We start from the raw sequence: 11,861 nt of genomic DNA on the forward strand, positions 1-11,861 counted from the left end.
CATTTGCACCAAACCTAATAATAAAAGTGGAAATGTTCAGTAGTCTACATTTTTATTGTAGCAAAAAAATCGAAAACTGTCCAGTATGATAACTGCCCCCTTGGCCCCTTCTCAATCGTGCGTGAGTGCGCGCGCGCGCGCGTGTGTTGGTGCTGAAGTTGCATTGCAGGGGTGGGACTCCTGCATTCAGATCTTCATCATGCGCAGAGGAAAGCCCAGACTCACTTCAGATCTGATCTAAACACGCGATCGGATCCCCGCTCGTGCATCTGAAGCTCTAATGCGCGTTAATTGATGGATGAAAGTGTGTGCGAGCAGGAGAGGGAGAAACAGACACTGCTGAAGGTAAGAGCACTCCGAAACGCTCATGATCCCGGGTTTATGAGCGCGTGTATTTCACGTGCATATGCTACAACTGCCGCGATTTTGCTGTAAAATGCACTCGTATTTAAATAATGAGGTGTTTTTCTGACGCATTCGTGTAGATTATTGTCATGCAATGTTGCGCCTGTTGGTCTCCTCGACATGGGACTGGAAGTTCGGGCCCGTTCACGTGCTGATGCAGTGCGCGTGCCCGCGGCTCGGGTGGTTGTCATGGAGATCATGATGGACCCTCCTTTGATTGGGGATATTCATTTAACACCCAAGAGTGAATTAAAACAGCAGCTTGCGAGAAACTGCTGGCAAATGACGACACCGGTCTGCTGTTTGTTCCGTGTGTTTACATGTGTATTTTGTGAGTGTGTTTTGCACTTTTGTTTGTTGTGAGGCAGTTTTTTTTGTGTGTTTGTGTTTTATAAAGTCGTTTATAAATGAACGTACAATATTAGATATGCCGTTACCGTAGTATTATTTTCTTACGTACCAAACTAATTGTTAGGTATTTTAATGTACATTAAAAGTATTTACACACATTACAGTAATACCATGTTTTTTCCCATTTATCATTATAATATTATGATATCTTGGATAGAAATGACCATAAGCTATGTTTACCATGGAATGTGGTATTTTTAGATATGCGACACAGTAATTGCATTCAATGTTATTTAGACACGAGACATTGAAACAAAATTTACAGACATCATTTTTTTCCCCATTTATCATAATAATAATACAATGTTTTCTTGGATAGATATGATAAAGAGCTATATTTACCATGGAAGATGGTATTTTTAGATATGTGGCACAGTAATTGTGTGCTGTTTCAATGTTATTTAGACACGAGACATTGAAACAATATTTACTGACATCAGTAACACAATTTTTTGTCATTTATCATAATATTACTATTAAATCTTGGATATATAGGACGATCAGCTATATATTATATTACAACTTATATTAACATATATAAGATGGCATTTTTAACGCAATCTCACAGCAATTCGTAACTTTTTGATTTAGTGGCTGAAGCTGCGATCACACTTGGCTTTTCCTCCCATAGACTTCCATTCATACGCACGCGAATGCGTCAGACCGGAAACGCAGGGTCATGCGTCAAGTTTCGCAGGTTGCTGCAGTGCAAAGTTCAAGCTTGGTGAACTCTGATCTGTGAAATCGCAACACTGGACTGCGTGAGACCAATCGAGGATCAAAACATGACCTCTCTGGACAGAAATTGAAAATGTGGAGCAATCGCTCGCTTTTTAAATGTCTAATAACCTTGTTTAATCCCGCCCCTTTTCGCTGAGCCGTACGACAGAATTTCGCAAACTCAAACTCTGGTGTGACCGCAGCTTAATTAGTATGAATTCGTACAATCTAATTCATACAATTTAGTTTGATTTGTTCATCACCCAATGATGGTTGGGTTTGGGGGAGGGATAAAGTGCCACGCCTTTGTTTTAAAATCGTACATTTTCATGCGACTGAATTTGTTTACTTACGTTTTCTCCGATGTGTGGCATAGTAATTGTCAAAGTTTATTTATTTATAAAGCGCTTTTTATTTTTATTTCAATGTTATTTAGACACAAGAAATCAAAACAATACTTGCATACATCATAGTGATACCATTTGTTTGTCATTTATCATAGTAATACTAGGATTTCTTGGATAGATATGACAATAAGCTGTTTAACATGAAAGGTGGCATTTTCTTAATGCAATCTCACGGCAATTCGTAACTTTTTGATTTAGTGGCTAATTCGTATGATTTCGTACAATCTAATTCATACAATTTAGTTTGATTTGTTCATCACCCAATGATGGTTAGATTTAGGGGAGGGATAAGGTGCCACGCCTTCGTTTTAAAATCGTACATTTTCATACGACTGATTTCGTTTACTTACGTTTTCTCTGATATGTGGTACAGTAATTGTCAAAGTTTATTTATTTATAAAGTGCTTTTTTATTCTTATTTCAATGTTATTCAGACACGTGAAATCAAAACAATACTTGCATACATCATAGTGATACCATTTGTTCGTCATTTATCATAACAATACTATGATTTCTTGGATAGATATGACGATAAGCTATGTTTACCATGGAAGATGGTATTTGCAGATCCGTGGCACAGTAATTGTGTAATTTCAATGGTATTTAGACATGAGACATGTTATTGCCATGTTTTTAACATGGTGCCACCATGGTAATACTGTGGTATTTTAGCTTTTTTATGTAGCTATAAGCTAAAACTTAATCCATTTACAAGAAGAACCCCTGTAACAGTAACAGGATGAGATTTTGGTCATCTATCATACCATGTAGTAATGCCACATTGTTTGTTTCTGAATTTACCACAGGAATACTATGGATATACATATTGAATATGTACATATGTTAATTTCATGGTATTGTTTTGGCATATGTACTATTAGTAATTTTCTGGGGTCTTAGTTATTTTGGCATGGGACAACATTTATATGGTAATACCACCATTTATTGGATGGGTATGATAATAAAGCCTTGTTTGGTTTAAATGTATACCATGGTATTTTAACAATCATTTAAAAACATCAGGTTATTCCGTTTTATCTGAAATTGTGCTATGTTAATGGGATTTTGGAAAAGCTTTGTTTCTTGGTGAATTTACCACAGTAATACTATGGATATACATATTGGATATGTACACATGTTGCTGTTTTCGCATATCTACCATGATCATTTTCTGGGATGTCAAGCTATTTTGGCATGGGACATGTTAACAACATGGTAATACCACCATTTATTAGATGAGTATGATAAATAAAGCCTTGTTTGGTTTAATACCATGGTATTTTTGCATGTATAGCACCATAGTGAGGTATTTTAACATATATATTTAAAAGCCTCATGCTATTCCACTTGCAACAAGTACCACAGTAATACCACGTTTTATCAGACATTGTGCTATGTTAATGGGACTTTGTACAGGTTATGTTCTTGGTGAATTTACCACAGTGATACTATGGATATACATATTGGATATGTACACATGTTACTGTTTTCACATATGTACCATGGTAATTTTCAAGCTATTTTGTCAAAGGACATATTACCACCATTTACATGATAACGCCACCATTTATTAGATGAGTATGATAAATAAAGCCTTGTTTGGTTTAATACCGTGGTATTTCTGCATATATAGCATCATAGTGAGGTATTTTAACATATCTGAAAGCATCATGTTGTTCCACTTTCAACAAGTACCACAGTAATACCACGTTTTATCAGACATTGTGCTATGTTAATGGGATTTTGTACAGGCTATGTTCTTGGTGAATTTACCACAGTGATACTATGGATATACATATTGGATATGTACACATGTTACTGTTTTCACATATGTACCATGGTAATTTTCTAGAGTGTCAAGCTATTTTGTCGAAGGACATATTACCACCATTTACATGATAATACCATCATTTATTGGATGGGTATGATGATAAAGCCTTGTTTGGTTTAATACCATGTATTTTTGCATATATATCACCATAGTGAGGTATTTTAACATATATCTGAAAGCATCATCTTATTCTACTTGCAAAAAGTACCACAGTAATACCACGTTTTATCAGACATTGTGCTATGTTAATGGGATTTTGGACGGGCTATATTCTTGGTGAATTTACCTCAGTAATTCTATGGATATAGATATTGGATATGTATGTTACTGTTTTCGCATATCTACCATAGTATTGGTCTGGAATGTCAAAGTATTTTGGCACCGGACATGTTAACATGGTAATACCATCATTTATTAGATGGGTATGATAATAAAGCCTTGTTTGGTTTAATACCATGGTATTTTTGCATATATATAGCACCATAGTGAGGTATTTTAACATATATATTTAAAAGCCTCATGCTATTCCACTTGCAACAAGTACCACAGTAATACCACGTTTTATCAGACATTGTGTTATGTTAATGGGACTTTGGTCAGGCTGTTTTTTAGTGAATTTACCACAGTGATACTATGATTTCTGATTTCTTGAATTGATACAAAGCCTTTTTTATTTTATTTTGTGTGTTTGTTTGTGTTTTTAAATTAAACTACCACATTTTTACTCTATATGTTAATCCCATGTTGTTGTTTTTTGGATATGCACCATAGTAGAATTATAATATTATTTAGACACTGTTTTTCACTGCTCGTTTGTTTATATGTTTCATGCTTATACCATGATTTTAGTACACTACAATTGTTCTTGGACAGGCATGATAATAAAGCCCGGCTGTACGGCTTGATTTGTGAGAATTAATGTTAGTAATATATGTCACTCACTGTGTTTTTTTCCCTCCGGAGGGGTTTCATCCTGCAGACAGCCTCTCTGAGTCGCTGGCGTTTCAGTGAAAGTGTTATTATGAGTCATTCTGGAGATTAAAAGCACGGCTGATTTATTAGCGCTCGCCTCCTTCAGTCCCGCATGAGAGTAGCTGACAGTGCAGCTCCTGATCACGGCCACTATTTCACCCGCTCTGGAAAACAATCATATCTGAATGATCAGCGACACAGGAGCGTTTAAAAGCATCTTGATCTGCTCGGCTGATTCAGTCGGGTTTGCAGATGTTTGCTGGAATTTCAGTGCTTTCACTAGAAAATCCATTCGTTTTCCGGGTTTTTTTTTTTAGATGCTCCTTCCAGAATGTTTAGCTCTGATGTTTGAAGGGAATTTTCTTTCTTCGTAGCACACAGATTTTATCCAGAATGTTCCCATACACGATGAAAGGCCTAAACAGTAAGAAGCAAGTTTTAATTTAGTATTTGGTGAGAGTAGGCGTCACAATACACAATATATGCACTATACAGTTGAAACCAGAAGTTTACATACACTGTATAAAAAGGCACATAACCATTTAACAACAGTCAGATGGTAATGTGACTAAACTTTTTCTCTTTTAGGCAAGCTAGGATTATCACATTTGTTTCTGTTCTGCTTAATAGCAGAATAATGAGAGAGATATTTTTGAGAAATTGTTATAACTTTTCTTGAAAGTCAAGTTTACGTACAATAAGATTATTATGCCTCTGAAAAAGCTCAGATCATGGTGTCAAGGTTTTGGAAGGTCAAGTCAAGTCAAGTCAAGTTTTATTTGTCACATACATAGTTATACAAAGTATGACCAGCAGTGAAATGTAGGTCAGGTCCGCTCCAGATATTTAAGTATAGATAAACAAAAATTAAATAATAAGGAAAAAAAAAAAGATGTGCAAAAAATTATACAAGGTAATAAGAATAGCAGCAATATAAGGTACTTATAAATATGACTACTACAGTGATAAATACGAAAAAATCAAGTAATGTGTAACACCGGGTTAGAATTTAGCAGCCTGAATTTAGCAGCCTGATGGCCTGGGGAAAGAAACTCCTCCTAAATCTCTCAGTTTTTGCCATCAAGCTACGGAAACGTTTTCTAGATGGAAGCAAAGTGAATAGATAATTGTCAGGATGGTTTAAGTCCTTACAGATTTTAACAGCTCTATTTTTACAGCGTTTAAGATAGATTTCCTGCAAGGAGGGGAAAGCAGACCCTGAGATGCGCTCAGCTAAACGCTCAACTCTTTGAAGTGCTTTGCGGTCCTGGTTTGAGCTGTTTCCATACCACACTGAGATACCTTGAGTCAATACACTTTCTATGTATTGTATATTATGTATTTCTATGTATTCTACTTTCTTTCTAAGTTTCTGATTGGCTAACTGACAACATTTGAGTTAATTGGAGGCACAACTGTAGAATAGTATTTAAGGAAAACCTCAAACACACTGCTTCCTTGTGTAACAACATGGGGAAGTCAACAAGCCAGAATCAACACAAAAAGCCAGATTACAATTTGCTAATTTACACTGGGAAAAAAAGACTAATTTTTGGGGACATGTCCTGTGGTCTGATGGAACCAAGATTGAACTGTTTGGCCATAATGACCAGTGTTACATTTGGAGGACAAAAGGGAAAGCTTACAAGCGTAGGAACACCATCCCAACTGTGAAGTATGGGGGCGGCAGCATCATGTTGTGGGGCTGTTTTGCTGCAGGAGGGACTGGTCCACTTCACAGCATAGATGGCATCATGAAGAAAGAACATTATGGAGAAATACTAAAGCAACATCTCAAGAAATCAGCCAGGAAATCGAACCTTCCAAAACAGACCATGACCCTAAGCATACTGCCAAATTAGTTAAAATGTGCTTTAAGGACAACAGAGTGAATGTTTTAGAGGGGCCATCACAAAGCCCTGATCTCAATCCCATAAAAAGGTTGTGGGCAAAGTTGAAAAAGCTTGTGCGAGCAAGACAAATCTGACTCAGTTGCACCAGTTCTGTCAGGAAGCATGTGGAAGGATACCCAAAACATTTGACCAAAGTTATACAATTCGAAAGCAATGCTAAACTAATACCAAGAAAATTTATAAAAACTTTTGACTGTCTAAAAATTAATAAATAATTCTCTAAAAATAATTTTCTCTTTATTCTGGCATTTAGCAAATGTAAATCATTTTTGGTAATCCTAACAGACCTAAAATAGTAAACGTTTAGTATAACTTACCATCAGACATTTTTTTAATAATGTTTATGGTTCTTTTTTTAAGTGTATGTAAACTTCTGGTTTCAACTGTATGTCGCCCATAAATAAAAAACAATTCTATGAACATTATAGCTGATTGTGCAACTGCTGTATCTCCATTGATGGTGTCAGTGTCAGTAGTATATTTTCAGATATCGCAGCCTCTGTTACTCTTTACCTCACAGTTTTTGGTTAACATTTATTATTATTTATTTAGGATATGCGTTTTCACACTTTGATGCCAATGCCTGATTATTACACTGTTCAAATGACTATAATTCAATTAAATATTCTGAAGAATAACATATTTTGTGTTCTTTGGAAGAGTGTACTTGCATTATATCTGGCATTATATAATGAGTGGCATAAAATGGTCCTTAAATGACAATAATATCGTTTCTCATTATATATATATATATATATATATATATATATATATATATATATATATATATATATATATATATATATATATATATATATATTGGTGCAATATATTGTAAAACAAAAAATAGATATCGAGACAACCCTAGTTTAGAGCATTTTGGCTTTGAGCCAAATAAGATTAGCTTTACAAATGTAAATGTATAAATATATTAAGCACACAAAAATGCAATTAAATCATTTAATGTTTCAAAAATGTTAATAAAAGTTCAGTAATTTTTTGTATAATAATTTATTATTAGAGTGAACTGCATTTTAGTGTGACTTCTCTTAACCATAGACTTTATATACTTCATAGAATTTATACAGAGCCAAAAGTATTTTTGTTTAGTAAACATTAAGATGAATATATAATTTCTTTTAAAGTTCATTTTCACATATCGGCAAATTTCCTCAAATAGCACATTTCATACAAGGGCTGAACGATATTGGAAAAATTGACTTAATATCTATATTCGGAAAGAATTTATAATGTTAGATTGATTGGGATGATCTATACGATCTATAAATACAAATAAGAAAAAGATACAATTGAAATAAACTGTTTTTTTAGTTTTCTAATAATATTCAGGTACAGTAATTAAATGATAAAATAATAATAATTCAATAAAATGAATCGTTGTTAAAGTCACAAGCTGTGCAATTTCTCATGCCTGAATGCTTTTAAAATCATTATACAATCACAGGCATCAGAAACACATGCAAATGACGTTGCGATATCGATGCTGAAGCGATATATTGTGCAGCCCTATTTCATACACAATGGTAATTCAAAGTAGGGCTTGGCCGATAATCGATATTATATCGAATCGCAATGAAAATTTGTCAGTAACAATGATAAGCACTTGACTTTTGTACTTTATTTTAATCTAAGAGCCAATCACACAGCAGAAATGTGCAACAATGGGAATCTAAAAGTGTGTTGATATTAGAGATGTACCGAATTTTCTGCCACCAAAAATTATTCGGCTGAAAATGTAATGCCATTTAATGGACCCTTTAATTTTTGTGGCTTCAGCCATTGTTGGGGACTCGTTTACATGTAGAAGCGTTAACAACTTGTATCGAAATATTGTTTCGAAATTATCGTGATCGTTCAATATGGAAAATAATTATCAAGGTTGCATTTTTGCCACATCACCCAGCCCTAATTCAAAGTGCTTTACATAAGCAAGAATAAAAGAAAAAAGCATAAAACAATAAAAACAAAGAATAAAAATTATTAAAAACAGATTCAAATGGATTTTGAAGGAAACAAAAATAAAATATATATAGTCTAAGCATTTTCCAATTTAATAAAGTTTAAAATTTACATCTATTTTTATATATTTTCTCAACATTAAGCTGCGGTCACAATAGAGTTTGTGAAATTCTGTCGTACGGCTCAGCGAAAAGGGGCGGGATTAAACAAGATGATTAGACGTTTAAAAAGTGAGCGATTGCTCCATATTTTTAATTTCTGTCCAGAGAGGTCATGTTTTGATCTTCGATTGGTCTCACGCAGTCTAGTGATGCAATTTCGCAGGTCAGGGTTCACCAAGCTTCAACTTTGCACCGCAGCAACCTGCGAAACTTGACACATGACCCTGCGTTTCTGGTCTGACACATTCGCGTGCATATGGATAGAAGTCTATGGGAGGAAAAGCCCAGTGTGACCGCAGCTTAATTTCTCCTGATGCATCACTTTAAAGCCTTTACGTCTGGAACATAAAGACATTAACCTGTCCGCAGCCACGTCAATCTTATTACACTAATGGAGTCCTCAAAAAAAAAAAAAAAAGCCAAGAGAAGCGATCAGCGGTTTTTTTTTTTTTTTTTTCAATCTATAAAGCAAGAAACCCAAATTGAAGGAAAGAAAGCAAAGCTCAGGATCTCAGCTCACCGTGATTCATTGTTTATCAAGATGAAGGTTTACAGCTCACCAGTGAATGTGCCATTTGGGAAATTATTTTGGGATATTGGCTTCAGCGTCCAGACAGAGCGCACTGTTCCAACTGTGTGTGTGTGTGTGTGTGTGTCCATCTGTGCTCCTGTTGTTCATTACAGACCAAGCGTGGGTTGTTACGCACACGCTAGAGCTGTTGATATTCCTGACACTGCTGCTTCAACACATATTCATTACACATTCAGTTTCACAGCAGACATGTCAAAGCCGCAGCGCCCCGAATCATAACCCTGCGGGCGGATGAGCATTTCAGCTCTGGCGTCTCTGATGCTTTAATTGGGCTGTTGTCATAATCGTCTTCTCTTCGTTTCCCACTTCTTCTTCATCTTAAACCATGGTGTGACTCACAGCAAACACGCCTCTCACTTTCTCTCCTTTTAGACCCAGTCTTGACTTCCTCCTGTCTGAAGTCTTTCTCTCTCTCAGGTTTGAAATGTCAGTAAAGTACCAGTTTACCATGGCAACCATTGCATTTCATCATAAATACCGTAGATGCTGCAGTTACTATATTAAAACTGCGGTAACTTGCGATTAGTCATCACTGTGCCAATAATATTTCAGTTTTTCTACTTGAGAACTGATTATATTTACCAGTATATTACTAATGTATGTTATTATTTTGGGCGGCACAGTGGCTCAGTGGTTAGCACTGTCACCTCACAGCAAAAAGATTGCTGGTTCAAGTCCCTAATGGGCCAGTTGGCATTACTGTGTGGAGTTTGCACGTTCAAAGACATGCACTATAGGTGAAATGAATGAACTAAACTGGCTGTAGTGTATGAATGCGTGTGTGAATGAGTGTGTATGGGTGTTTCCCAGTGCTGTGTTGTGGCTGGAAGGGCATCTGCTGCGTAAAACATATGCTGGAATAGTTGGCGGTTCATTCCACTGTGGCAACCCCTGATAAATAAGGGACTAAGCCGGGGGAAAATTAATAAATGAGTTGTGATTTTAAAAATACCATGGTCATACAATGTTTTTGGCCATTTACAAAAGTAATACTATGATTTATTTGATACGCAATAACGTAGCGCTACTTTTATTGAATGTTTACCATTGTAATAACATTGTATTGTATTGTATTGTATTGTATTGTATTGTATTGTAATGTATTGTATTGTATTGTATTGTATTGTATTGTATTGTATTGTATTGTATTGTATTGTATTGTATTGTATTGTATTGTTAAGTGTGATGTCACGCGAAGCGGCTTCCGGGTCCAAGGGCTCTATTCAACTGTATGGGGAGACTCATGAAATGGTAATAATAAACGTTTACTTAGTGCTGTAATACTTTCGAAAATCACGATCACAATATATATATGTCCATGTCTAATATCCGATGGCCAGAAAGTGATTAATTTTTTAATAAATTGTTAAAATTTTGGTATTTGTTATGCAGCAAGCCCAGAGACTGTTGTGTACTCTATGACTTTATATAAAATTAACTTTAATGTGTGATAGGAATAAAAAGTGATCATAAACGAATAATTTTTCAACTCAAATAAGCGGCGGCTTGGACCCGGAAACAGTATTACATACATCACAAACACGTCACCAATTAACAAGCGGATTGTACTATAGATTGTTTTTTCAATGTAATTTGTATTATAGATTGTTTTTTCAATGTAATTTGTACTATAGATTGTTTTTTCAATGTAATTTGTATTATAGATTGTTTTTTCAATGTAATTTTTATTATAGATTGTTTTTTCAATGTAATTTGTACTATAGCTTGTTTTTTCAATGTAATTTGTACTATAGATTGTTTTTTCAATGTAATTTGTATTATAGATTGTTTTTTCAATGTAATTTGTATTATAGATTGTTTTTTCAATGTAATTTGTACTATAGCTTGTTTTTTCAATGTAATTTGTACTATAGATTGTTTTTTCAATGTAATTTGTATTATAGATTGTTTTTTCAATGTAATTTGGACTATAGATTGTTTTTTCAATGTAATTTGGACTATAGATTGTTTTTTCAATGTAATTTGTACTATAGATTGTTTTTTCAATGTAATTTGGACTATAGATTGTTTTTTCAATGTAATTTGTATTATAGATTGTTTTTTCAATGTAATTTGGACTATAGATTGTTTTTTCAATGTAATTTGGACTATAGATTGTTTTTTCAATGTAATTTGTATTATAGATTGTTTTTTCAATGTAATTTGTACTATAGATTGTTTTTTTCAATGTAATAATTTGTACTATAGATTGTTTTTTCAATGTAATTTGTATTATAGATTGTTTTTTCAATGTAATTTGTATTATAGATTGTTTTTTCAATGTAATTTGTACTATAGATTGTTTTTTCAATGTAATTTGTACTATAGATTGTTTTTTCAATGTAATTTGGACTATAGATTGTTTTTTCAATGTAATTTGTATTATAGATTGTTTTTTCAATGTAATTTGGACTATAGATTGTTTTTTCAATGTAATTTGGACTATAGATTGTTTTTTCAATGTAATTT

The 11,861-nt window shown here is 34.1% G+C and overlaps 1 protein-coding gene and 1 long non-coding RNA gene across 2 annotated transcripts in view; one reads left to right on the forward strand and one right to left on the reverse strand.

Moving 5' to 3' along the window:
- Positions 1-202: 202 nt before the first annotated feature.
- Positions 203-11,861, forward strand: part of syt12 (synaptotagmin XII) — a 22,091-nt gene continuing 10,432 nt past the window's right edge. Inside the window, 1 exon segment of the mRNA NM_001128733.1 lies at positions 203-345. The gene's annotated coding sequence lies outside the window, so the exon portion shown is untranslated.
- LOC141380883 (uncharacterized) overlaps positions 2,987-11,861 on the reverse strand; it is an 18,803-nt gene continuing 9,928 nt past the window's right edge. Inside the window, exons 3-4 of the long non-coding RNA XR_015526170.1 lie at positions 3,626-5,163; positions 2,987-3,289 (exon numbers count right to left, since the gene is read on the reverse strand). This is a non-coding gene — a long non-coding RNA (uncharacterized LOC141380883). The remainder of the gene's footprint in view (positions 3,290-3,625; positions 5,164-11,861) is intronic.

The sequence above is a fragment of the Danio rerio genome, chromosome 25 (genome assembly GCF_052040795.2).
Source record: "Danio rerio strain M-AB ecotype USA chromosome 25, GRCz13ab, whole genome shotgun sequence".
In the NCBI taxonomy this organism is placed as follows: Eukaryota; Metazoa; Chordata; class Actinopteri; order Cypriniformes; family Danionidae; genus Danio; species Danio rerio.